The sequence below is a fragment of the Pimephales promelas genome, chromosome 21 (assembly GCF_988280905.1).
Source record: "Pimephales promelas chromosome 21, fPimPro1.hap1.1, whole genome shotgun sequence".
Classification (NCBI taxonomy): domain Eukaryota; kingdom Metazoa; phylum Chordata; class Actinopteri; order Cypriniformes; family Leuciscidae; genus Pimephales; species Pimephales promelas.
Genome location: NC_142789.1, coordinates 24,522,825 through 24,550,425, shown reverse-complemented (window position 1 = coordinate 24,550,425; position 27,601 = coordinate 24,522,825). Strand labels below are relative to the sequence as shown.

The window sequence follows — 27,601 nt, the reverse complement described above, 5'->3', positions numbered from 1 at the left end:
GGTCTCAAGACAATAAACGAGGTCTACACACTGTTATGACTTGAAGGCCAACTTGAAGAGTATAATCCAGTAAAACCATGGTACATTGACATATACGTATCTCTAATAGAGCCAGACCGATATTATCGGCCGATATTAGGCATTTTCCAAACTATCGGTATCGGCAGTTATAATGGCCGATAAATGAATATTTCAAAAATAAAATAAAAACGGACGAAACACGGTTGAACCATGTCATGAGTGTTGAAGTTGAATAGTTTGTCCACCAGAGGGCACTCTACACAGTCCCTGTTGGCAACACTCGTTGAGTTGGGTACGATACATACATTGCTTGAATAACAATTAAAAGAACATCCCCATCAGTTCTCTTAACTCAAATAAGCATGACAAAATTAGTGACTACCATGTCCAGTTTAAAAAAAAATAAAAAATATCGGCCGATATATCGGATTTTAAAACCCCAAAATATTTGTATCGGTATCGGCCTTCAAAATCCTTTATCGGTCGGGCTCTAATCTCTAAACAAGCATGAACGGAAGTTTGTTAACTCTCGGTTTTAATAAACATTCAAACTTCTCTCAAATAGCTGATTGTAAACACATACTGACAGGGCACTATGTGGGCATTAGCAATAAATGGATAAGGTAATTGGATTTGTCTTTCACTCCGTTAATTCTTTCGCAGATTATACAAGACAACCGGTTTGTTTATTAAAACAGAAAGACAGAGGAAGTGATTTAGATGCTTATAGCGAGCTAAACACACGTCCCCCTGAGCTCTCAGTAGATCCAGGCGAGCTTTTGAGCGGCTTTGTCTGAAGCCTCACACTCCTAATTGGTTTTTGAAAGTTTCGAGGGCTAATGTCTGTTCTTGAACTTCCTGTCACCATGATTTCCTACAGAGCTGCAGCAATCAGCTGTACTTTCCAGAGGATGGCTAACATCAACGCTTGGCATCATGCTTTAAAATGGACCCCGTTTACTTCCTTAAAGGGATAGTTCACCTAAAATCTGTCTTCATTGACTTTGTCATTCCAAAACCTGTCTGTGTATCTTTCTGTAGAACATTAAAGAAACGTTTGGTTGGCAACATTCTTTGCGTTCACCAGATGAAAGATAAACATACAGGTTTGGAACAACACGAGGGTGAGTAATATTATGATGAGCCTTTAATATACATTCCCAGCCTTGAGGTGAATGCAGTTGTTCTGTCCTTTTTGATAGTTGCATTTCAGATACATTGATGACTTTTTGACAGAACTTGACTCTGTGTTTATACCATGTTCTGAAATCCTCATTGACAAGTGTCATTTAAGCCAAGCAAGTCCTTCTGCTACTCTGAAGGATGTTGATGAAAGAGGTCATGTGCACCGTTTATTCTTCAGTTATCACTATATTAACCTTTTATCAAAATGTATACTGTATTATTTTACTCTCTTTCCCAGGACTTTCCCCTGTTTTCCCATACAGTCTGAACTTTGTTGGAGGTGAATATTAATCGCATTCACGACAATTAGTCACCCTCTAATGAGCATGTAAGTGATAAAAAAAAACGATGAAACAATCAATCCAAGGCTATTAGTCAAAATACCGGCAGTTAAATAGTTATTAGTTAAAAATCTCAACTCGCTTTTTAATTTTATTTGATTTTTTTAAATGTGTTATGCTCACAAATAAGGCTGTTTATTTGACCAAAATTAATTTTAAAATGTGATTTATTCCTGTGAAAGCTGAATTTTCAGCATAATTACTTCAGTTTTCAGTGTCACATGATCCTTCAGAAATCATTATGCTGATTTCTGCATGTCGAGAAACATTTCTTGTTATTTTCAGTGTTGAAAACAGTTTTGTTGCTTACATTAGGGCTGTCTAACGATTTATCGTGATTAATCGTGATGAATCGCATCCAAAATAAAAGTTTGTGTTTACATACAATCTAAACAATGGTGGTTATTTCAACCCAACATTTGGGTTTGTCCATATTTGACCCAAATTTGGGTTGAAATAACCACCATTGTTTAGATTGTATGTAAACACAAACTTTTATTTTGGATGCGATTAATCACGATTAATGTAAAATGATAAAAATGTAATTAAAAAATGAACAGTTGAAAGTAAAAGTGGAAGTTGGGTTAAATTTTTTAATGACATTTTAAAGTCAACATTTGGGTTTGTCCATATTTTACCTGATTTTAGGTTAAAACAACCCAGCATTGTTTAGATATATTTAATATATGTGGGTGCACTGTATATAATTATTTTATGTATATAAATACACACATGTATATATTTAAGAAATATTTTAATGTATATAGATTTATATATAATTTATATTATATATAAATATCAATATTTTATATATAAATAATATTTTTTTCTTAAATATACATGCATGTGTGTGTATTTATATATATATATATATATATATATATATATACAAAATAATTGTACACATTGCACCCACATATATTATATAAACACAAACTTTTATTTTGGATGCGATTAATCGTTTGACAGCCCCATATATATATATATATATATATATATATATATCTCTATATATATATATATATATATATATATATATATAAATATATATATATATATATATATATATCTTTAATTAGTAACATTATTTTTGTCCTTACTGTCATTTTGAATCAGTTTATGTCATTTTGAATCAGCTTTTGTCATTTTGAATCAGTTTAATGCATCCTTGCTGGATAATAATATTTATGTCTTTGAAAACAAAAAATCTTCCTCACCCCAAAGTTTTGAACGGCAATGCATGCTGAAATGAAAGCACCTCAGTTGTTCGAATGAAGTATTCCACTCTTCCACTGGTAAAATGTGTTCCTCTATCTCTCAGGAACAGAAGCCTTTCTGCCCCATTGTTATAGGAAAACTGGACTTTTCAAGGACCTATATGTTTTCAGCATTCAACAAAGATAGCTATAAATATTTTATATGCAGTGTTGTGTTACCGTCAAGGCAGCGGTTGACCAGCTTTCATTACGTTTCAGATGTCAAATTGCTCTCATAGATGCGAGTAAGATATTGAAGTAATTGCTCAGTTAGGGAGTTTTGTTCCTATGAATTAATACAGACCGGGGTGGATTCCTGACTGAATAGACAATGCTACAGCTCAATGTCTTCACCCTCAGGCTCATGTTGACATAAAATCAAAACCAGCACAAACTGTAAATATAGCGAAACGCACAGTCACACACACGTACACAGATTCACAAATAACAGAGAAATAGGCAGACGCTATGTGGCATGTTTTATTCATTTGCCAAATCGTCTACGGCTCAACACTGCAGAGGCCTCAAAGCATCAGAGAATTCAATAAATGAGAACAACAAAAACAAACACAGGGGGGAAAAATAATACACTGAAGTAAAAAAAAAAAAATGTTTCAAAAGATAAAGGTGGGCAAACCGGAGTCGAGGCAGGAGGGCTGAGCGGAAGAAAGCGAAATAGTCAGCTCCTCGATTCGGCCGACGACGCCATTATCACAGAACACCACCGTTGATGTCACACCCGGCTTCGGCTGTGAACATGACACCTTCCTGCTCCTCTCCTAATCTCTTTCTCTCTTTCTCTTCCCTCGCACACACGTACTCTATATTTAGTTTCCCCTTCATTTCCTATTCACTCTTATATTGGCTTTCTCTTATTTGTCTCTGTCATTTTTTTAGTGCTTGTCTCACTGGCTCGTTCCCACTCTTCTCCTTACCTCTCCTCATCCTGCACTGTGATGGAATATTAATACTGTTTTTTCATCTCTTTTCCTACATCTTTGTGGACTTGACATTTCTACCACGTTTTTTTTAGTGCATTATCAAAAGCTACGTTTTTCTCGAGCGTTCCATCAGGCAGGTCATCAAACTTTACTTCTCTTCCTGGATGACCTCAGTGGTCTGGCTGGGATCCAGAGAATTATTTATTTATTTATTTATTATGATAAGCAGAAATTACTTCTGCTGGAGAATGGTCTGTTCAGGATTATTTACAGGCTCTTAAATGCAAAATGGAGAGTGGAAATTCAGTGGCTTGTAGAGAAACTGTGCCGCATGGGAGGGAAACATGTTCCCACAGCACGAAGCGTTTGTAGGCCAACAACATTTACAATATTGCAGTTTGGTCATTAGTTAGGTAACTGTTCTACCTCATCCAAAAAACAAAAACAAAAAAACTTCTCAATATAACCAAAATATATTGTCAAATCAACCTGCAAACTGCTAAGGATTTTACTTAGAAGAGCATAATGTGTACACTATTGTTCTGTAAGATTATTTAGTTTATTAAAAAGTCTCTTCTGCCCACCAAGGCTGCATTTATTCAATCAAAATACAGTAAAATCAGGAATATTGTGAATTTTCAGCATCAATCACATTATCCCTACAGAAATAATTTTAATATGCTGATTTTCCGCTCAAGAAACATTTTGTATCAATGTTGAAAACAGTTGTGCTCCTTCATATTTTTGAAGAAACCATGATTCTTTTTTTTTTTAAATGGACATTTTTCTGTAACTATGTAAAAGTCACTATTGATCAAGTTAATACATCCTTTCTAAATATAAGAATAAATTTGACCCCAAACTTTTGAATGGTGTGTACATGAAAAAATTACGTTGAATGAGAAGTTAAAAAGTGTCCTGTAAAATGTTAACATACTAAAATACATCCAGGCCACAATGTTTCAATTAGGAGTATAACTATAACATTGTTAATTTTTTTTTTTATAATTCTGAATGGAAGATATTTTTTTTAGAATGGGGCACATGTCATGATTTCTGACTTGTTTTGTGTGGACTTTTATGTTATTTCCTGTTGTGACCCATGTTTTGTAGTCCTTTGTAGTTTTTCTTGTTGATTAGTTCTTTGATTGTTTCCAGGTTTATCTTATTTGCCTTATTTACACCATATGTATTTAAAACCCATGTCTCAATTCGTCTACTTATACTACGCCCTAAAAGTACTCTTTTTGTGAAGAAAATGTACATACTTTTGAGTGTTGCAGAAAAGTAGACAAGCTTTGAGACATATCACGTCATAAAATAACGGTTGCTCTCTGTCGCTTAGTTACATGCATCCTGTCACGTAAACTGACCTGCAAATCATTGAAGATGAAATATAACACTGATACCAGTGCACAGTTGATTATTAGTAACTCAAACCCTTAACTTAACCGTCGGTGACACACATCCACCAATGATTGTAGTTTTCCCGTGTTTATGGTTCTGAACTGAATCCTTTTCAAAAGCGCAATGGGTTTTGGGCAATGTTAGCCGTTGTGAGCACGGATAAACACTTAAAAAAATCCATCGGAAATAGTACACCATCCGGGGACTTCTGGCATACTCTTTTCAATAGTATGCTTTGGGACACACTAATTTTAAGCTCACATACTGTTTAGGACGGATTTTATGGACGTTGAGACGCAGGGTCAGTGTTCTATCTTAAGTTCAAACGATTTGCACAGTATACACTGTGTGTTTAAACTGCTCGTTCGTCGATTATAAGGATGTTTCATTCACATTCAGCTCAGCCTCACCTGCCTTTTAAGCTTCAATAGCTTTGTCCCCTTCAGATCTTTTTAATACTCTGCACAGAGGGTCTGATGAAAAGGTCAGTCTAGCTGAATTAGAGGGCCAGCTGTCTCCGGTTAGGGTTTGTTGAGCAATCATTTCCATATCTGGTTAACTTGGTCATTCGTCTCTCAGGTGAATGCCTTGTCAGAGAATGAAAGCTGTAAATCTGGAATGAATTCTCACGGGGACAAGCAAGGCATGCTGGGATACGTTAACCTTGACGATGAAAGGCTACGCATAAAAACGCTGCAATATTTCCATCATTTATGGCACTATTAAAAAACTGTATTTTGAAACCTGGACATTATGTGGTGTAAATATTAAAAAGTTCCCAAGAAGATCTTTCTCTTTCATCTTTTGAAAAAGGGTGGAATGAACTTTAATGAACCACAGTTATCACAACAAAAGCTAACCTTGCTTGTCACGCCAACCGAGAGGAATTTGCTGCAGCCCCGCTATGAATGAAGCTGAGCATCTCTGAAGCACAACTTTGACAGCTGGATATAAAAATTCCCCAAAACGTTTTTTTTTTAAGCATTCTTAACAATATACAGTATATGTGTACATATGGATAGTTCACCCCAAAATAAAAATTCTGTCAGTATTTACTCACCCTCATGTTGTTCCAACCCCGTAAGACCTTCGTTCATCTTTGGAACACAAATTAAGATATTTTTGATGAAATCTGAGAGCTGGATCACTCCTCCATACTAGTCCATAGGCTTCTTGAGGGATTGAAACTTGACGGCCTCGAAAAGTTATTAAAGACATCGTTAAAATAGTCCAATTGACTACAGTGGGTCAGTCTTAAGTTTATCAAACGACGAGAACACTTTTTGTGCGCAAAAACAAACATAAATAACAACTTTATTTCAACTATTAATTTCCTTCCCTTTGGGCCTCTAGTCAGTTAAACGTCACACGTAGGCTCACTATTGGCGAACTTTATAACACGTATTGTGTATTGTCGTGTAATTTATACGCAAAAACGTTACACGTTTTTACGTGTGTAATACACACGCACCCCACGCCACACCTAAACCTAGCCTAACCAACCAATGCCTATCATATTCACCTAAAAACTCACTTTAGCATATAAATTACACGACATTATGCATGCGTGCTGTAAAGATGCATTTAGTGTGATCGGGTTGACAAAAGAGTCAAGTTTTAAATAGGAAAAATATCGAAACTCTTTTGTGTGTGTTTTTTTTTTTTTTTGAGAAATGCTAATGGTCTTGTCCACTTCAATGATGTATGCTGAGCTTTGCTAAAAGTGGTACCGCCAGAACCGGAGATCGGCTGAATGGATTCAAAAACGGTAAAACTCAACAGTCTAACTCTGGGGGAGTTGTAAAATGAGCCTATTTCCAAAAAAAGTGGAGTATCCCTTTAAAATCAGTGTAGAATATTCCTATTTTGCGCGTGTAGCCTACTTACCGACATGTGATACTATAATCTTCACGTTATTTCGCTATAGTTGCTAATAAAAACAAAAGTTTTGAACATTTACAGAAAACCTTTTTACTTCCACGGTAAACAAATAAAGTGGACATTGAAACTGACTTTTAAAGATGAACCCATTCTGAAGTGTTGCCGTAGCTTTGGCTACATGTTTATGTTTAAGAGTGCCTATGGGTGAAATCATGTGTGAATCTTAATGTTCCCCCATTAAGGAAGAGCAGCCTGAAGTCCAATAATGTGATAGTCAAGGTTGAACTGAAGCTTCCAGGGCATTGCAGGATGTTAATGCGATTCCCTAGCGTCTTTCAGGCCTTGACTGTTTAACATTTATTTTCAAGCATCCTTTTCTAAAGGAGATACAGTGATAAATCTTCAGCAAATGCCTCTGAATCCGTTCTGAGACCCCTGCCAGGCTGATGCAAGAAGAAATAAAAAAAAAGGAACATAAAATGGTTTAATTGGGGGAAATCTCAACGCTGTGTTCTGAGAGTGGTCCCAATTATAAATTTATCTTGACAAATTCAATGTAGAGGAGAGTGATAGGGCTCTTTTGGGTTCTCCCATTCCAGTGAACCATCCAGCTAACAACCTAACCACTTTCAGATTTCAGTGTCTGCATTGTGAGTCGGTTTCTATTGGTTTGGCTTTAAGCCTATATTATTTGCAAGTTTGTTTTCCAATCCAATCTAGCTACAGTAAACACGCGCACGCACATCATCATCATTGTTCCTGTTCATTTATATGATGAACAGAATGTGATGCAAAAATCTTGCTCGATCATCTTGGTAGACACGATACAACCTTCAGAGGTCAAAGGAGTTCTTGAGTCATCAAAACAGGACAGGCAATCAACTGACAGGTGGCAGTGTTTGATGATGTAATTTCCTGCACCTGTCATTCTCGCAGGAAAGTGCCGCTTCTACATTTCATTATGATGGCTCGCTTCATTCGCATTGCGAAGGTCAGGGAGTTTGGGTATTAAGTCCGTGTGATGCATCTTAAATTGAGTGCTTCAAATTTGCAGAGTTCGCCACCGGACCCGGTAATTCAATTTATTCACAGTCCAAACTAGGGCTGTTTTATTTCTTATTTTGCAAATACTTCATCTAACCTCATTCGTCTATAACTAATGAGCCGTGTGCAGAAACGTGGTAACAGAAGAAGAACATAGCATCCTGTGTTGCATGGGGAGATTTATCAGAGGGCATTTTAAGCGCAGGAAGTAAATGATCCAACAAAATACATTAACCTTATTTACTAGATAGAGAGGCTTATTAGATCGCTCACCACAATGAGCTCAGCTTGGTGTCTCTGTCATTTCCAGCACATTAAGAAACACACAAATCAGGCGTTTGCTAAAGTTTATTACATTATTTAGCCGAGAGAATGACCTTGATGTTTCCTTGGAACATTTAACCAACCCCAAGGTAGACATTATAGTGATGAATACACAGGAACCCTGACAGCAGCCAAATCTTATCTATTTACAGAGCATGAGGAAGGACCCCTCTCTCTCTCTCTCTCTTCCTATCTCTCTCTCTCGTTTGCTCGTTTGGACCTCATGCTGTGGCCTCTTCACTCATTTGTCATTACACCCTGCTCATCCACTGTCAGCTCAGCAGTGAGTGTCGAAACCCGCCAAGGCTGCTCATTCTCTCCATCTCTCTTTTTCGCTCTCACACGCCCCTCCTTTTCCTCTATCAATAACCAGTTTCCAGGGCCATCGCGGTAATGTTTAATGCGTTCAATCGGAGAGTTTATTAGTCGGTGGGCTGAGCGCACGCTCGTAAGCCTGATAATTAAACTCCTGGTAAGAGTTCGGTCACACCTCTATAAAATTCGAACTAATACAACTGAGGTGTTGTGCTTGGACTGTGTTTGTGCAATCTCCAAACTGCAAGTCAAAACCATCATTATGATGTTTGTAATAATGATGGTTTAATAATGTTCTGATTGACTGTCAATGTTTTTTATCATCCATGAGCTGAAAGTGATTCCAATATTATTGTTTCTCTGTGTTGTTATCATTATAGTTGTGATGTGGAATGTATTTTTTTTACCCATGTCTCCATAAGGTAAAAATTTACTGTTATTAGTATCGTTGAGGGGACATTTGGTCCCCATAACCTAGGGAATATCAGACACACACACACACACACACACACACACACACACACACGTATAAGCTTATAGCTTGCACTTTTTAGACACTGTAAACATTTTTTTTTCATGATTTTTAATCACAACATTTTTTCTTTTGTCAAATCAACTTAAAGCATTTATGTAGTAACATAATATTTTGAGTTTCTGAGGATTAAATCAATCTCCATTGTATTAAGTCAAATTTTCCATTTCAATGAACTTAAAATTTTGAAGGCAACCAGGTTACTTCATTTTTTAAGTTAAACCTACACTGTAAAAAAATATTGTTGGTTTAACTTAAAAAAATAAGTAACCTGGTTGCCTTAAAATTTTAAGTTCATTGAAATGGAAAAATTGAGTTAATACAATGAAGGAGATTGATTTAATCATCAGAAACTCAAAATATTATGTTATCTGAACTATATAAATGATCTAAGTTGACTTGACAAAAGAAAAAATGTTGTGATTACAAATCATGAAAATATTTTTTTACAGTGTACAATTTTTTTTACAGTATAGCCAATCAAAGAACAATTTCATAGATCAAATAGCACACCACAGAACTTGGTGTTAATGTTTGTTATTCACAGGGAAAGTCCTTGACTTAGATATTATAGACTTCACACAAACATATTGCATTATAATTTTAGATTTGCTGATTGCTTTAGATCGTTCATCAGTTCAACAAAAAAAAAAAAAAATGTTCATAGTATTTGAAAGCATTTGTTATTATTCATGGTTTTCCTGCAATAAGTATTCAGGCATAACACTAATAGCTGTGTAGGTCAGAACAACAATATATTAAAAACATTTTCTAATTTTGTGATTCTCACGGGTGGCGTGACACTCATTCTCAGTTCAATTAAAACATTAACTCATGCTCTCAAAAAGGTCAAATTTGTATTGATACCTGCCACAATTTGTCAGTGTTTTCCCGTATTCAATACTGCACTCATAACCCATCATAAAATATCTACATTACTAGTAACCATTTCCGATGGGAGGGTCAGGAAGGCAGAAGTGTGTGTTTATTTACAGACCCTTCATTGATTCACACAGGGATGAAGAAAACCCCCTCTGCAAATACACAGTCTCTTCATCATCTCAGCTATGGTTTTTGTTGTTGTTGTTGTTCATCACCCTCTCTTAAACTCACACTGGGATGCGTAACGTGTCTCTGACCTCCTTCACCTTGTGCGAGGGAGCCCCCTCCGCCCCGTTACCTCCATCCCGACTTCAGCGCACACCTTCTCCTGATCAATACGCAATCAGCCGTTCTGTTCCTCAGCTACCCGGTCATCAAAACTGTTTACAAAGCTAACAATTACTTTCTGAGATAGCGCTCTAAATTACTGGCACGAACTGCGATGCTACTTCCAAAGTGCATTAGGATTAAAAATAAACGTGTCTGGTATATCAGATTTGGTTATCAGGTTTTTTTGTGTGTGTATATTAAATTTGATTATTATCCTGCTTTTCATGTTGATTAATTGCTGAGAACTATGGGATTATTTAAAGGAATAGTACAAACAAAAATGAATTAATTTACTGATTATGTCATTCCTAACCCAATACTTTCTTTCTTAGATGGAATACTAAATCAACAGTACAGTTCGGGTGATTTAGCAAAAACCCATTCAAAAATCCCATAGACTTTAGAGCGAGGGAAGCGGCAGTGCTAAAATGCTAACTCACTTCCGCGTTTTTGGCCTACAAAGTGACGTCGTAACTTCGGCACTCTATATATGGTTACACGATAAGGATATAGTTTTAAAAATTGTTCTAAAAATAAAAGAATAGCAGAGTCCACACCACAACTAACGATGCAGAGAAACAACATCATTGGAATCACTTTCAGAACCTTTTGTTTTCCAGTTGAGGAATGATAAAAACATTTACGTTGACACTCAGAATCCACCAGATTTGAAAGATTTTTGTTTGCTGGTGTGGACACTAATATAGTGATGATTCTTTCTCGGTGTGAACGGGCCTTTCTTTGACCTCAATTTTTTGTTAACAGTAGCCTAGCAAGCATTATGTCGAAAAGAAGGAAAAAAAAAAACGTTATGTTTTAAAAATCCCAATGTTTAGATAGCATATTACTGTATTTATATGTGAATTTACTGTTGAACTATGCACTACGATTGCAAAAAAGTTCATCCACTTGACAAGACCTTGGCTGGAAGTTTACAACAGTTTGGAGGTTATACAGACAGAGCAGAGATCGATCGATAGATAGATAGCAGTTCAAATTTGAGTTTCAGTTGCTAATATTAACTTACTTTCCGGTATTAAACGGGAGACATCGCTGGTGGGAATGAATGAAAGCTATCAACGTGTCAGATATAATGTAAAAAGAAGATCACTGCATTCTAGAAAGATATTGCAGCATTAATATAGAATTTTATAAGTTGAGGTATAGATTTAATTTCATTCTCTGTGTTTTGAAGCGAATGTATTTAATTGTATTGATTTTAAAGGTCTGAGTGGAAGCTAATGCACCTTCTTTACACTGTCCTGGCCTCGTGCACTTTTTCTTTTTGCTGCCTTTACTGTTTGAGTTTAAGTGTTTACCACACTCACCACTTTAAATGAAGGAATATTTCTTAAAAGACTGAGTCACAATATCCTACACTAATAATGGATGGCATCTCCTAATGCCTAATAATCTCAAATGAGGCAGCTCTATGCAAATTATTTTCGTTGGTGGCAATTTGTGCATGGTTAATTGCCCATTAATATCCATTAGTTGGGTTGCTTATATAATTCATTATGTGTTGTGTATGCTCTTAGTGGATGCGTGCATTTCCCTTCAGACCGTCTTTATGTAATCCATTTGTATGAGCCCAGCTATTCTTATTCTTAAAGCTATTTTCAATGAAGAGTCTATATAATCAGCAACATTGCATGGTCGCATTCAATCATTTGAGATGGGTTTTATATAAATGCATGGAATATAGGTCCATAAAAATGAACATTTGAAAAGCATCCAGAAACATGCTGTCAAACATGGTGGTTTTTGCAGGTAGAAAGCTCTAAAGGGAAATGTATCTTATTTTCAGATGTGCTTGACTGGGAAAAGGGAACAGGGTGGAATTCTTGTTTATTAGAATAGCCTGCTAATTTGTGGAAGCAAAGCAATGAGTTTGAGAAGGAACCTGAATCTGAAAGATGAAAACTTACTTGTTTTGAGACTCTTCCAATGGAGGGAGGTTGGATTGTCTTTTTCTTCCCCTTCACCTTTCTCCTTTCACTTTCATCCTCACTTTGGAGAAAATATAAGTGCAATTGGATAATTAAATTTGATGAGGGAAAAGTGGAAAATGCATTCAGTCATTTCACTCCTCGGGTCAGGGTCACCAGATCAACACAATCTGCCAGCATTGTACAGATCTCACTGTTCAGAATGAAGTAATTGCAATTCTATTCAAAGTTAATGACATTTTTTTCTGTTTTATGCACTTCAGAAAGGTTGCAGGTTTGGTTTCCAACTGTGGTCGGGACATTTAAAGTGTAAATTGCAGGTTAAATTTTTCACAAAATAATGCAATGTGCCGTTTTGAGTGGTGTGGGAAGTCTATCGTAAATGCTTCTGATTGGCCAGTGCGTTCCTAGAAATCAACACGTATGTCTGTGATTGGCTACATCGCTCAATGCTGCAAACATGTTATAAATAGAAACTCTGGCCTGTAAATCTTTTCTATTTTGTTTTAGTTGTTCGTGTTGCTTTTCTGCAACAGATGAATAAAAATGTATTCATTTAATGTTTTATTCATAGATATTTCTAGTTTGCGGGAGTCCCGCATTTACCGCCCCCGCTCCCTCTTATGATGTCATCATCACCCAGTTACTGTAAATAAATAAATAATATGTAATATATACATACTGAGCACTTTAATTAACACATTAATTGGTTGTGGTGATTAACCTGCAATTTACACTTTAAAGTCAAACTAATAGGGGTTTTCACATAAACATTTGTAAATGTAAGTTGTGTCATGTTGTAGTTGTTGGGGTTGGACGGTTCACTGGAATGGTGGTGTTTCATAATATTATTATTAGTGTTTTTGTTGTTATTAATAATTGCTCAGACTTTGCAGAAGAAAATATTTGAGACTTGGCACTGACAATTCAACCGAATGCAAAGTAGTTATTCTCTTCCTCTTCTTATAGGAATTATTATTATTATTAGTGCTTATAAAATTATTAAGCCTATTTGGAGAGAGATGATATTGTTTATAATGTGACAAAATGACAGTCATTGTGTGATAACGAAAAATGACTAGGTTAAAACTATTTGCTCTGAGCAGGTGTTTTAAGTGAACATGCTGTCAAACGGTTGGCTAATTTATAGATAGTCATGCAAAACTGATGCTTATTATCTGGGAAACATTCTCTAACAGCAGTCAAGTTGTCATTGTTTGTGTCAAACAAGTTGTGTGAATTTTTGTAACATTAAAACAGGAGATCATGTTATCTTAAATCTTACCTAGATACAACAGTGATATTTTCTGATTGGCTATTGTGTAATCCCTTTCTTTTTTTGATTGGCTGATAAGCGGCAGCCTTTTAAAGTGTACTCATTTGGCCTGACCGTGGAAAGCCCAAAAGACTTTGTTTTCAAACGCTCAAGTCACTCGCACGTGCGCTGTTGTTATCCACGCAAAAATTGGGACCCTCCTGATGACGGGAATTACGTCGCACGAACGGAGGTAGGCTATAGCTACTTTGGGCTAAAGTTAAGTTGTAAACAGTTTCAGAAGTAAGGACCATCTCTTGTATAGAAATGTTTATAACAGTTTCTCCAAATGTTAAACGCATTGTTGTTGTTATTTTGGTGAGAGAAGTATCTCAGATATAGAAAAAAAACGGCTGTCTAGTGTCTATTGATTTATTTACTTGTTGGAATGTGAATTCAACAGGTGTTTTGTGGACAGTCCTTGTCTACAGAGAGCATGGAATCCATTTGCAGGACAACTTTACTGTTTGAAAGTCCAGGGAGGATAAAGTCGTGAGGCAGGATAACTTCAACATGAAACAGCTCTAGTCTATTTCTCATGCTTCCCTCATTCAGTCCTGTAAGTGTAAACAATCACATTCCCCAGACCCAATTCACAAATGGAAAACAAAGGTTGATCACATCAAATGGCAGGAGAAAGGGAACAAAACAGAAAAAATGCTCTGTTTTAGAAACTAGTGAGCTGCCCGTAGGCAAGGAAGGTGCCAACAGGTAGGCAATCTAATCATGCTGCCTTCTTAGATAGCCTACCTCGTTTTTGCCAAAAACTAAGGCAGCAACTTTGTCTTTCGCTGAGAAAGATGCGGTGCAACATGCAGTGGAGAAAAATACATAAATTGAAGATGATGGACGAGGTCAGCCAGGTGTCAATTAATAGGCCTACATATTTTTCTTTTGACATATTTTATGTATTTGGCTGGCTAGACTTGCTAGTGACATGCTCTCCATGTGCTGTACTAGAGAAATTCATGTTCACTACCATTCAAAAGTTTGGGGCCAATATATATTTTTGTAACATAGTGTTAGGAATAAAATTGATCAAAAGTGACAGGAAAGACATTTATAATGTTGTGAAATATTTATTTTTTTCTCAAATAAATGCTGAATGTTATATTCATCAAAGGATATTGAAAAAAATGTATCTTGATTTCCACAAAAATATTAAACACTACAACATTACAACTAAGCAATGGCTGCTTAAAATTCAGCACAGGAATAAATCACATACGATTATATCAAATCATTAAACCGCATAGCAACATACTAATGTCAAGCTTATTTGAAATCTATTTTAAGTCTCATCTTACATGCACTTTGCATGAGGTTTGTACCTACAGAAAGCATCCTAAATCAGTCACTTATGAGGTTTAGTGATTACCTTAGAAAGTAGGTTCTTATTTAGGGTTCCTATGTAGCTTTTGGAACGGAACTAAAATCTGAGATGAAAAGACATGGTCAGAGAAGTGTATTTATCCAAGTAAAAAGAACTAAGTGTCACTCTATTGATACCAGATGGCGTAATCCCCTTCAAACTCAGCGGAAAATATGATGGAATTAAAACATGTCAGTGTGTGTGCTTTCAGAACAGGAAAGTTGGGGATTTATGAACCAAATATCACCAAGAGCAAGGACTTGTGTTGGGCGATTGGTGGGATTGGGAGCGTCTGGTCCTGTCATATGTTTAGGAATGTATTGAGTTTATTCACCCAATGGCGGTTTATTCACTCAATAGTCGTCTGCGCTTCAAGCCCTGGCGTTGCTCGGTAAATCATCCTTTATTTCTCCAGCTGCCTGCGCTAGTCCCCTCCAGTGCGCTTCCGCTATACTGTTCCCGATACGTAGACGTCCAATCTCTGCAGCATAGCAAATAATGTGAAAAAGGGACATGGGGAGAGATTTTGAAGGTAAAAACGTGGGGGCTGTTTTTTATGAGATTTTGTAAATCTAATTCATACATAGCGGAGGTAATGGAAGGTAGAAGAGACACCTGCTCGGATTCAGAGCTGTCATCTCCACGTCTCCCAGAACAGATTGGATGATGGCATGGAAATGTTTGCTGCAATTTTCCTTTGCCGTACCACTCCCTCTCTCTCTTTCTCTCTTATCGTTCTCTCTCCCACTCGTCCTAGCCGCCGCTCGCTCTCCCTCTCTTTTGATAACAGTTCAGTGTGACTTGTACCATTTATCAAAACACCTTGCAGAGGCGCAGAAACTCAATAAATTATTCTGACAAATTATGGCATCAGCGGAGATGTGTCGCTGCTGTTTTCTGGGTTTGCTAAGATCTGTGGTCAATATTTAGAAACCTGGATAATATTGTTTAGCAGCGGGATCTGTCGAATCACGTAGAACATCGTTGGGGATTAACTAACTAAAGTAGCAACTTTACTAACTTAAGGGTTCCATCAAATGGAAAAGCACTTTGTCTATCAAGATAATCTTTACAAGTTAATCCAAAATGTATACATTTTGAAGCCTATATAAAGTTTTTTCTAAAAAACACAAGCAGACACAATAAAGTTTCAAAAACCACAAGCAGGTTATAAGTGTGTTTTATGTCAGATCAAAACGTGAAAACATTAGAAGCTTTATTCACCGAAGAGCTTATTTCAGGCGATTTAGCAAAAACCCATTCAAAAATCCCATCTTTAGAGCGAGGGAATGCTAACTCACATCCGCGTTTTGGCCTACAAAGTGACGTCGTAAGTTCGGCACTCTATTCGCAAATAAATAATTATTGGTTTAAGTCTCATGGAGTATTTTTCCATTAACTTTTTTGTAGTCTTCTAGTTTTTGTATTTATTTTTATTTATTTTTTCAAAAGAGTAGCTGTCTTTTAAAATTGCAATGTAACAACAAAAGTAGAGGGAGATTTGTTTCTTCCATGTTGTGAAGTACATCAGAGTAAAACAGACTATCGGGGGGAAAAAAAAGTAAAATGTAGAGCGCGGACTCGTTCAGATCTAAACCGCGAGCTTGCGGTCGACTGTAAGAAAGGGATGGGGCTTAACTCTTTCTCCGCCAGGGATTTTTTTTTTTTAAAAGTTGCAAGCCACCACTAGCATTTTTGATCTTTTTCACCAAATTTTCATGTTGCCCATAATATTTTGTTGTATGAATATCTGTATATATATATATAAAAGAATGCATGATAAATGTATATATTTTTTCTGTTCTTTCTTTTGATATATTTTATAGCCTATATGTACAGAGGTTAACGAAGTGCATAAAAAAGACCTAAACTGGAAGTGATATAGCCTGTTATACAAAATGCAGTTTGCGCATATTCTTACATGCATTTAGAAAATAGATGGGGTGAATTTTCATTTCGGGGTGACTTTAAAATGTTGTGAGTATCTTGTTGCTTAGCATGCTTGTTTGAAAAAAGCTAACACTTGTTAAGAGTTATGCCTCATTTAGCAACCCTTTACTTAGCCTATTAGCCATTAGCTTGAAAGTTTGAGTTTAAATGTGAAAATCTCTTTTCCTTTGTAATCAACTATATTGTTAGGCCGGTTTCTTGAAAAAGGAGGGCCAGTGCTACAGATGATGACAAATGAGCAAAAATAGTGTGGGTGTAGACACATACAAACTAGATTTGGCATAAGTGTTTTCAAGCGCTTTTGGCTGGAAAATGTGCATGGAGCAGAGGCGTTGCTGTATCAACCCCCCGGAGTTACAGGAGAAATTGTGTGAGGAAGGGATTGATATTGAGCAAAAAGGAAGTGACAGTCTCATCTTTGGGAAGAATGAGAGGGGGGAAAAACGAATAACTGGAGTCATGTACACAGACAGCGAGAAAACCGTGAGGGGGCCACGTGTTTTTTTTCCTCTCTTTTTTTTTTTTTTGGAACGGAAAGATTTTTATCCATACTGACAGCAGCAAAACGATTAAGGGAGTTCTTAAATTAGTGAGTCTTTCTAACTCAGGTTGGCCATTTTTTATTCACTTGCTTATTTTTTATCTCTTGCCATCCTCTCTCAAATTTGTGGAATGTATTTTGAGATAAGTGCATCCAAACATAGAGGCAAATTATGTTTCTAATTAATTCATTTACTCCGATACCAGCTGAAACATAAAAGCGTGCATTTCAAATATCGCACTGCATGGCTAAAAAAGTTGATCTTAATCATCACTGTGGAAGGAATTGTCATTGTCATTCAGAGAAATCAGGCGCCAATTAATATGCTAATTAGAGATGTTTCAAGGACCCTTAAATTGTCAATGATCACATTTTGTAATACCTGTAAATCCTCTAATGGATAAATAAGATGCACATAATAAGGCACATATTTGTGTTTTTCTCAGGGAGCCTGGCATCCACATTAAAATGGGAATAATTATTTTTTAAGGCTGTTTGTCATTTAGTTCTAACCCAGGCATACATTTGGCTTTGATGCAGTGTATCTAACGTTGCTTTCATAGATTATATAAACCCGGTAATGATCCTAAAAATAGTACATTAATTGAAGGGCAGCCTTTCTTATATTTTGAATTCCTATAGTCCTTCAGTAACTAAAGTAAAACTAAAAGGAGAATGGTGCTGTTGAGGTTTGCTGACTTGTTTTTAGCATGTTATGTGGTTGCTAGGGTGTTCTGATTGGTTGCTAGGGAATTGCTTGGAGGTTTCAATGGTGTTCTGGATGGATTAAAAAGAATTGTATATGTATCTCTCAGTTAAATATATATCTTCAATATTTAATATTTGTTTATACTTAATTTTTTAACAGTCCAAGCACACATACAGGCCAATAAAATGGTGTATAAAATAAATTAATATGGAAATAAATAAATAAATCTGCTTCATAGCAGATTCCAAGTGACCAAAGGTAGGGCTGCAGCTATCGATTCTTTTTGTAATCGATTAATCTAGCACTTAATCGATCGATTAATCGAGTAATCGGATAATTTGTTTATGTGTGTTTTTAAGCAACCAAAACAAATAATTACGAAAATGATAAGGTGTTTGGCTTTTATTTCTTTAAAAAAATAGAGGTATTTATTCCAACTCCAACATCTGGCTCCACAAATAATTATTGCAATTTTTAGCCATTTAGTGTTTATAAGTGCCAGTGCCAACAACAATTATATAACAATACAGTTAAAACAAATTACTGTAAAACATGTTACATGTAGCCCATAACATGTAAAACTTTGAATACAAACTTAAATAGTAAAGCCCATTTGGCCTTAGTTTTGTCTTCTTAATACAACATTACAAAAAAAGGATTGCACCTTCTGCAAATTACCCACCTGGAAACAAAAATAAATTAATATAAAATATCAACCCAAACAGGTACACAAATGTGTACAATTTATAAAAAAAAATAAATGGAAATAAAACAATTATACATAACAATCAGACTTTTTCAACTGTAATCTCAAGACAAACATCAGAGTGTGTGTGTCTGTGTGTCTCACAATATTTGTTCCTCCATCACGTCCCGGTGTATACAGTGAATGTATGCTTAAATTTTTGTTGCGTGACTACATAAAAGTCTAAGCATATGATGAATTGCCGCAATTGGTCTGACTGGCGCTTGAGAGAGACATGGGTGCACGCGCTCGCTTACCTCTCTGCCGTCGTGCGCGAGCCGCGGTTAGGAGCTCAACATCTCGCATGCACGCTCGCACTAGATTACAGGATATTTTAACTTGCGAATTAATATGTGTCCTAAAACTAGTCGATCGCGAGTGGCTCAACAGGTAGATCTATAGACGAACTCATCTTTCAGGCATTTGACCGAAGGGATTGACACTTCAGCGTGAGAAATCGAATTGCGCGAGTCTCACGCTGAATGCGTGAGAGTTGGCAGCCCTGCCAGGTATACTTTGCAGACACATTGCACCTTTTTCTTTCCCTTTATAAACATATAATGATCCCAAACTTTAGACATTCTCTGCCATTTATTAAGTCAAAAGTATCATGCGCTATGGTGTGCTTCCTGAATAACGGTTCGTGTGAAACAATCAGATCCCTGCGTGCGCGTAAAGTGCGCGTCATAGGAATTTAACGAGGCTTCGAGGCAGATTTTTTGCCTCGAGGAATTTTTGTAATCGAGTAACTCGAGTAACTCAAAGAATCGTTTTAGCCCTAACCAAAGGCTTAAGGTGTTCCATTTAAACACATTGCAAGCGGGAAACATACTGTAAGCAATGACGGACATCCAAGTGAACGAGACTGAGGGAAGTTAGTGAAGCACGGGTATTAAAAATTTGACTTAAACGCAACCCGCTGTCATGACAAATCAGGTCCTTCCTCGAAATTGTGTGTCTCTATTGACCATCAGTCAATGATTATACTGTACACGAGAGTGTTATTTATTTATTTATAGTGCATAATAAAACAAACGGAATGTTTCTTTCACTTGATAAACTGATAATTAATAATAATAGTAGCATATTAAGTGAATGCATGAACATCATAAGAATCTTTGTATAACTGAAATATTTGGACATTTAATTTGTGAAAGGTTTCGGAATGTCATGAGTAAATGACAGACATCATTTTTGGGTGAACTATCCCTTTAAGGCGTGAGGAGGTGCAGACTAGAGAGTTTGATGCTTTTAACTAGCGACCTTTCATGTTTACATGACACATCTAATAGGTTTTACTCCAGAAAAACATGATTTGCGACTGTAATTTGTTTTAAAGTGCATATTGGTTTTGTAAAAGTGCATTTTACGTAGATTAAAAGTAATATACATTTTATAATGTTTGTGACTCTAAAAGTCCCATATGTTGGATAAAATGTAATGTTTTTTTTTTTTGACACTTATTTTATTATTACATATATTTCATGCTAGTTTCCTTCCACTGTTCTTTAATATTGCCGTGAGGAGCGTAGCCTATCTGCGGTCGCTTTGGGTATACAAATGTGGAGTTATTTGTCGTTCCAAAAAGCAGAGTGAAACTGAAAGAGTGAGAGAGGGAGAGGGGAATGAAGTGTAGTGAGTAGTGATATTACTGCAGTAATCAGTAAGCCTCTCTGTCCTGTGGGATAAGGCTGCTGAGAGAGGGAATGAGAGGAAAGGAGAGTGAGAGAGAGAGGAGATGCTTGTAGTGAGAAGAGAAGAAGGGGAGGAGGCTGAGAGGAGAGGGGCCTGGGATAATTCATGTTCAGCATCTCAAGTGGGGCGGCGGAGAGACTATAAGCGCTGAATAATGAAACCTAGATGAGGTATTAAGTATGCTGTGGAGGCCTTTGTCAGAGAGCTCTCAGAATTATTTAAAAAGGTTAGTCTATGAATAAACATGGCTCATCAAGGTTCTATACATGGCAGAAGAAACAGACTCTAATGCCTAATAAGGGGAGGGATGTGGTCATGTATAAAAAGCAAGTGTTCTTTCTTTTTTTCGCCCTGCAACCTGGCTGATGGTCTAATGTGTCCTGGGGGGGGGGGGGGGGGGGGGGGGGTTCTAAGGCAGGGCGACAAGAACCGAATGATAAAAGGCAGCACAAAACCCAGTTCCGAACACATTCTACTTCCATAATGTGAGCAAAACGAGTAAATATGTAGGCGGGGCTTAGTTTAATCTAAAGTGGTCTATATATACCGATGAAACACAACAAACACAATAAAAAAGGGTCAGTTTTGAGCTCATGCTGACTTTAAAAAAGAGAACTGTTGCTATTGAGTTGTTCTCAGATGGTTTTCTGGGACATGATGCTTGCATCATTGGTCAGCTGACAGCTGTTCTCCCATGTTCTCCTTTTTCTGCTTCGCCCTGAACTTTCTAAATTTATTTGTTTGTTTCAAATGTAGGGTGGCTTGAGTTTTCTCTTGTTCCGATTCATTTCATTGAATGAAATTGAATTAGTTTTCTTTATCTTTGCATATAGCACCAGTCAAAAGTTTGACTCATTTCGTTTTTCTCACATTTTGTAATACTGATAAAGTCATCGGAACTGTTAAATGGCAAAATATGTAAACTATGTTGTGACCAAAAAATGTGTAGCTTAAACTGTATCGAAGGAGTTAACGTGTGTGCTTTTTCTTCACCATCTGGCCCAACTTATATGTTATTATCTATTTTTTTACAGTACAAAAAATTCAAAATGTATATAGTCTGCAAAACTAATTTAATTTTAGCCTAAGCATTCAGATCAATGTTTATAAGATCATGAGATTCAGTAATGTGAATGGTTTGTCAAAAATATGCAATTTTTTATATATATAATTTGGAAATTGTAAAATAAGAAAGTAGCAGATGATATATGCTAATTTGACCTTTTCTTACCAGTAAACTGCATTTTCATTATATAGTCAAGTCTTCCTTTATATAGCGCTTTTAACAAATGATTGTTCCAAAGCAGCTTTACAGTGATAATAGGGAATTAAAGTAACAGAGATTGTTTTGGATTTATAGCAGCTCTAGAATACATTTATTTTCTAAAGCTAAAGTTTTGATTGATTCACTTCTGTTGCGACGATCATTAGTTATTAACTTTGGGGCCACTTACACAGGACTTTTTTAACAGAAAACTCTTAAGTTCTCTCTATGCAAACTCCAAAAACGTGAACCTGTGAGAACAGCGAATATTTGTAAATACAGTAAAGCTTTGATAGTCGGTGCTCACCAATTATATCACTTGACCACTGTCGTTTCAGTTTATTTAGTAATAAAAATGATTTAGTTAGAGAACATACACTACAATTAAAAACTGAATGTGTCTGTCACAGCACAGATCAGCAGCAGAGTGATTTCATGATTTCATCATGTGAAAGTGACTGACAAGACGATGGTGGAACATTTGGTTTCAAAGCCAAATGTAAAAGTGCCTATTTAAGTAAGTTTTTTACTGTTGTGTTTTTCATTAAGAAAATTAATGAACCCACTATTCAAGCAATTGCCGCCCCATAATTGCCGCTGATTTGAAAGTAAGTTAAAGGGGTTAGTTCATCCAAAAATGAAAATTATGTCATTAACGACTCTCATGTCATTCCAAGCCCGTAAGACCTCCGTTCATCTTCGGAACAGTTTAAGATATTTTAGATTTAGTCCGAGAGATTTCTGTCCCTCCTTTAAAACGGTATACTGTCCTTGTCCAGAGAGGTAATTAAGACATCATCAAAGGAGTCCATGTGACATCAGTGGGTTAGTTAGAATGTTTTGAAGCATGGAAAATACATTTTGGTCCAAAAATAACAAAAAACTACGACCTTATTCAGCATTTTATTCAGTCTTCTGTTGTCAATCCGCGTTCAGTAACGCTGCTGACGTGTATCTGGTGCGCCCGAGCTTCATTCACAGTTTCTAAGGGAGACGCACGCTGTAACAAAACAGTCTTTGCAAACATGTCTAAGGATTTCCACACAGAGGAAGACTTTTTCCCCCAGCATTTTTTTGCCCAGCCATATTTATTTTAACCCGAATACATGGACGCAACAGATACATGTCAGCAGCGTCTTACGTCACCAGCGTCACTGCTGACTCGTGAACGCGGATTGGCAACAGAACCGAAAGCGAATACAATCCTATATATATTAATAATAATATGTTACCAAAATGTATTTTTGATGCTTCAAAACATTCTACCTAACCCACTGATGTCACATGGACTACTTTGATGATGTCTTTATTTTCTTTCTGGACAAGGACAGTACAGTATACCGTACATACATTTCCAATGGATGGACAGAAAATATCTTATGGCCTTTTCCATTACCAGTACCAGCTCGACTCGGCTCGCTTTTCGTTCTGTTTTCCATTACAGTCAGTACTGCCACAAATAGTACCCAGTCGTCATAGCGACGCCTTTCGTTCCTCGTTGCCCCATCAATCTCTCGCTGGATCATCTTTTCGGCCACCAAAGGAAAGTCTTCACCTCCTCGTTTGACCATGGCGTATTCTTTCGAGTTTCCATAATTATAGTAGTTAGTTTAGCAACTATCTCTGGCCAAACTATTTAAAAATAGCGGGGTTATTCTGGATACTCAATTTGGCGCGTGTAATGATGACGTAGTGAATGGTGACGATTCTCTCTGACCAATCAGCAGTCGGCATTGTTTTCACTGACTTTTTAGTATCGCCTTAGCTCGCTCAGAACCCATAAAAAAAGTACCCGAAAGCAGGAACAGGTACAACTTTTACACAGTGGAAAACCAAACAAAGGCGAGCCGAGTCGAGTCGGTACTGTCTGTGTAGTGGAAAAGCGCCATTAAACTAACCCTTTAAGCAAAAGTAAAATGCTTTCCAAAAAGATGTTCCTTTTGCTTTTGTAATGTTTATTTAATGCTTTTCTAATTTAACACATTAACGACTTTTATCTTTTGGGGGTAATTTCTCAGCCAAATTTAATGTAGGATTAGTTTTGTGTTTAGTTAGATCAGTTAATCAGCACATGATGTAATTAATTAATTTAAAAATTGTAATTTGACAGCACTAATATTAATATATCCAAAATATGATCCCGATGTTGTCCAAAAATACTGTGGTGATTTTTTTTTTGTGTGTTCTAGATTATTGAGGCAAAGCAAGTATGCTTATATATAGCCAGTATTTCCTCAAGAATTAGGCTTATAGTTCTGTCAGACTGTCAGATAATCACCTCACAGTTCAGTGCTTTTTCTTCCATTTTGTCTGAGGATACATTTCAAAACACTTCTCTCTTTCACTCTCTGTCTTTTCACTGAAAATATATTCCCCTTGCGCATTAGACCCTGACAGGTCAGCCTTGTTTCTCATTCAGCCCCAGTGTTGTTTGTTGCGCAAACTCGTTGGATCGCGTACCACAAAACAAGCTTTGCATTCAGCACGTGTGCTGCTCGCTCAAGCCTGTCTTGCGTGGTGCGTCACATCACCCGTGTCTTTACCTTACCAATATTAATGCAATAACACCACTCGGCCCAAGTCTTACGCCTTGGAGAAAAGTGTATTGCATTTTGGAGTGCTGTGTCACAAAGGGCAGGTGCACATGCTTGCATTTGGGGATTTGTTTGTGTTTTTGTGCCGTTGTGTTGTTTATAGAGTAGCTATATGAGAGCTGTTGTTTTTTAACAACAACAACCCTGGTAATTGAATGCCCTGGATACTGAGTGCACACTGTGTTGTTTGATTTTCAGATGGGCCAGGTGTCATTGTGAATAAAGCACCGCTGTAGAGAAGGTTCATCACCAGCCCTGGAGAGGAGAGAGAGAAGGGGAGGAAAGATGGAAGAAAAAGAAAGGTACACATTCAGAGAAAGAGAGTGAGATTTATATTCTCGAATGCACCCAGAGACACATAATTAATCAGCAGTACTCAGACACAGATGTAGAGAAAGACAGAGAATATTTTTCTCGTTTAACCCAACTAGCTTCATAGCGTACACAGTATTTTATTTATTTATTTATTTAAATTTAATAGTTAATTGTAAAATCTGCGTTTTATTCAATGGAAATTCAGTTAAATTAAATCAGTTATATTAAACACTATTTTGAAACATATTATAAAAATATAAAATATTTTCTTACTGTGATAAACCATGAAATTATATTAGCTAAATGGTCAAACTATTTTTAAACATTACTGTCAAACCAATTATACATGCCGTTAGTTTTAGTGTTTGTTTTTCTTCAGCAAAAGTAACATTGAAGCAGCAGATATATTTGGCTTTAGGTAATTGGGTTAAAATTTGAAAGAAAATGATGAAGAGATGATACACTCAGCCAACACTTTCTTTTTATCTTTTCCTGTAATTTGTTTTATGTAATGTTAATATTCCAAATGCTTTTGTCTCACATTGACACAACGCTAAATATCTAACATCAATCAATCATTTAAGTCCTTGAAAGCCCTTATAGATCCTTATGTTTATAAATGTGTCACTTTATATCTTGAGTATTTGTAGTGGGCTGTAAGTGTTCCTAATGACTTTCACCCATCAAATGATCTGTGCTCTCGAATCACGAGTGAAGGGTGAGATCTATTACCGAGCCTGAGAGACTTTAAGATCACTTGTTTTTTTTAACAGAAACACACTTAGTTTTTTGATTACCATGGATTATGATGTTGGCTTAAAGCCTAAAGTGCATGTAAGTGATCTGATTTGATGAAAATATTTGTCCTAAACATCATCCATTTAGGGCAAACAGCCATAATAAATATATATACACGTTTAGCTAGCCATTTCGATAAAAAAAAGGAGAGAGATTGCACATTTTGTGGAATGCATATTAGTTTAGTGGAGTGTTTTCCACATGTCTCATCATGCCAGGCGTCCATCTCTTTAATTAAACCTCCTCATCAATCCATACAACACATAATCAGTGTTCCAGAGCCTGAAGGAACTGATGAGCCAGTGTCCCCTCTGATTGTACTTGAGCTTGATGTTTTTGCCAGATGGACCACCCTTTCTGTCCGCCTGTGAGGGATTGATGCGCGTCTTTGTCCTTCGTATGGATTTACAGCCATGTAACTATTTCCGCCACCTTCACTGTTCTTTCACGAGACATCCACAAAGTAACGGCAATGACAATGCCTGCTTAACTCTTCGTGCGCTTCTGTTAAATGCAAGTTACCAGGGTGTTGCATCAGAGAATCACTATGTACACGAATTAGCATTGGAGGAAAAACACTGGAGGGATGGGTGGGTGTTGTTGGTGTGAGCACAATCCACGGTAATGATACCAACGGATAATGCGACTCATTAAAATATGAGTGTCACTCAGGGAAGTGACTGTTTTGACAGATGGCTAAACACCTTAATTGGACTGGATTCGTTTGAAGTTTACTCTTTCCACAGTTTCCTTGAGCCTGGCAATTCATTAAAAATGATAACACGGTAAACACAGGTCATATCTGTCGCAGTTCTGCTGTGTTCTCGGGAAAATAAAAGGAGAAGGTATTAAAAAGATGTCAGAAATAGCTTTGAGTGCAATGCCGCTTCTAATTGCTGATGGCCCGCGCCGCGTGGCGCCTTAAATTCATCGCTTAAAACCTACTGATCGCTGATAAGTCGGGAAATAAGAGAGAACACATTAAAAAGTCATCAAGAAGGGTTGATTTCTGATGTTAAGTTTGTGATAATCGTCAAATAATGGTCAGGCTAATGAATTAAAGAACTGGAACCAAAGAAATATGTCACGTCTCATTAGATTGCCACAGAAAAGAGGGTGGAAAAATGGAACTTTCCAAAGCAATATTCAAAAGATTTTTTTGTTTTTTTTTCCATTTGAAGGGGAAACGTGATGAATGATTGCTGAGATAGAGGACCGAGAGATGGCTAACCTTGGCGTAATGGTCTGTGGCAGAGCCTTGACTCTCTGTGTTATTGGTGCTGTCAGTCATAACCAGGAAAGAGACAAAGCTTAACTGCTCCGGTGACCTGACTAGTCCGGGATTTCAAACATACTGGGTGCTTTACATTTTGTATCCAGATTTTAACGTCATGTTTCAAGTTTACAAGGTGAACTCAGTGGTTTTTCACTCATTAAAATGGTTTTACCCCTAAAAAACACAGAATAATCCTTTTAGAAAATTCTGTACACTTTTATGAGATGCTTTATTTTGCACAGAGCTGGTAGATCACATGACCAGCTGAATATAATTCTTTCTTTATAACAGCTCTATCATTACATACTTACACTTGGGGAATAAATTAACCATGGCTGATTACGAATAGCGCATTTCTACGGTTTTCCTGGTTAGCTTCAACATTATGTGACAAAAAAGCATCAATATCCCCACCACAAAAAGTAGTATTTTTTTAGTATTAGGAAAAAATATATTATAAATTTTTATTTTTTATTTAATTAACGCTGACTGGAAAACATACAGTTATTTCCATGTATTATATTTACTGCATTTTCATCACACCATTTTCCTCCGGCTTCAGTGTGATCAGTCACAAGGCATTCACGAATCAAAAATGGCAGGTCAGCTGCCATATAAT

General features: G+C 36.6%; 1 long non-coding RNA gene across 1 annotated transcript; it reads left to right on the top strand.

Annotated features, from left to right (window-relative positions):
• The first annotated feature begins 13,798 nt into the window (after positions 1 to 13,798).
• LOC120480800 (uncharacterized) lies at positions 13,799 to 27,148 on the top strand. The gene is made up of 3 exons (XR_005623167.2): positions 13,799 to 13,916; positions 24,792 to 24,895; positions 26,888 to 27,148. It is a non-coding gene; the product is annotated as an uncharacterized LOC120480800 (long non-coding RNA).
• Positions 27,149 to 27,601: the final 453 nt, after the last annotated feature.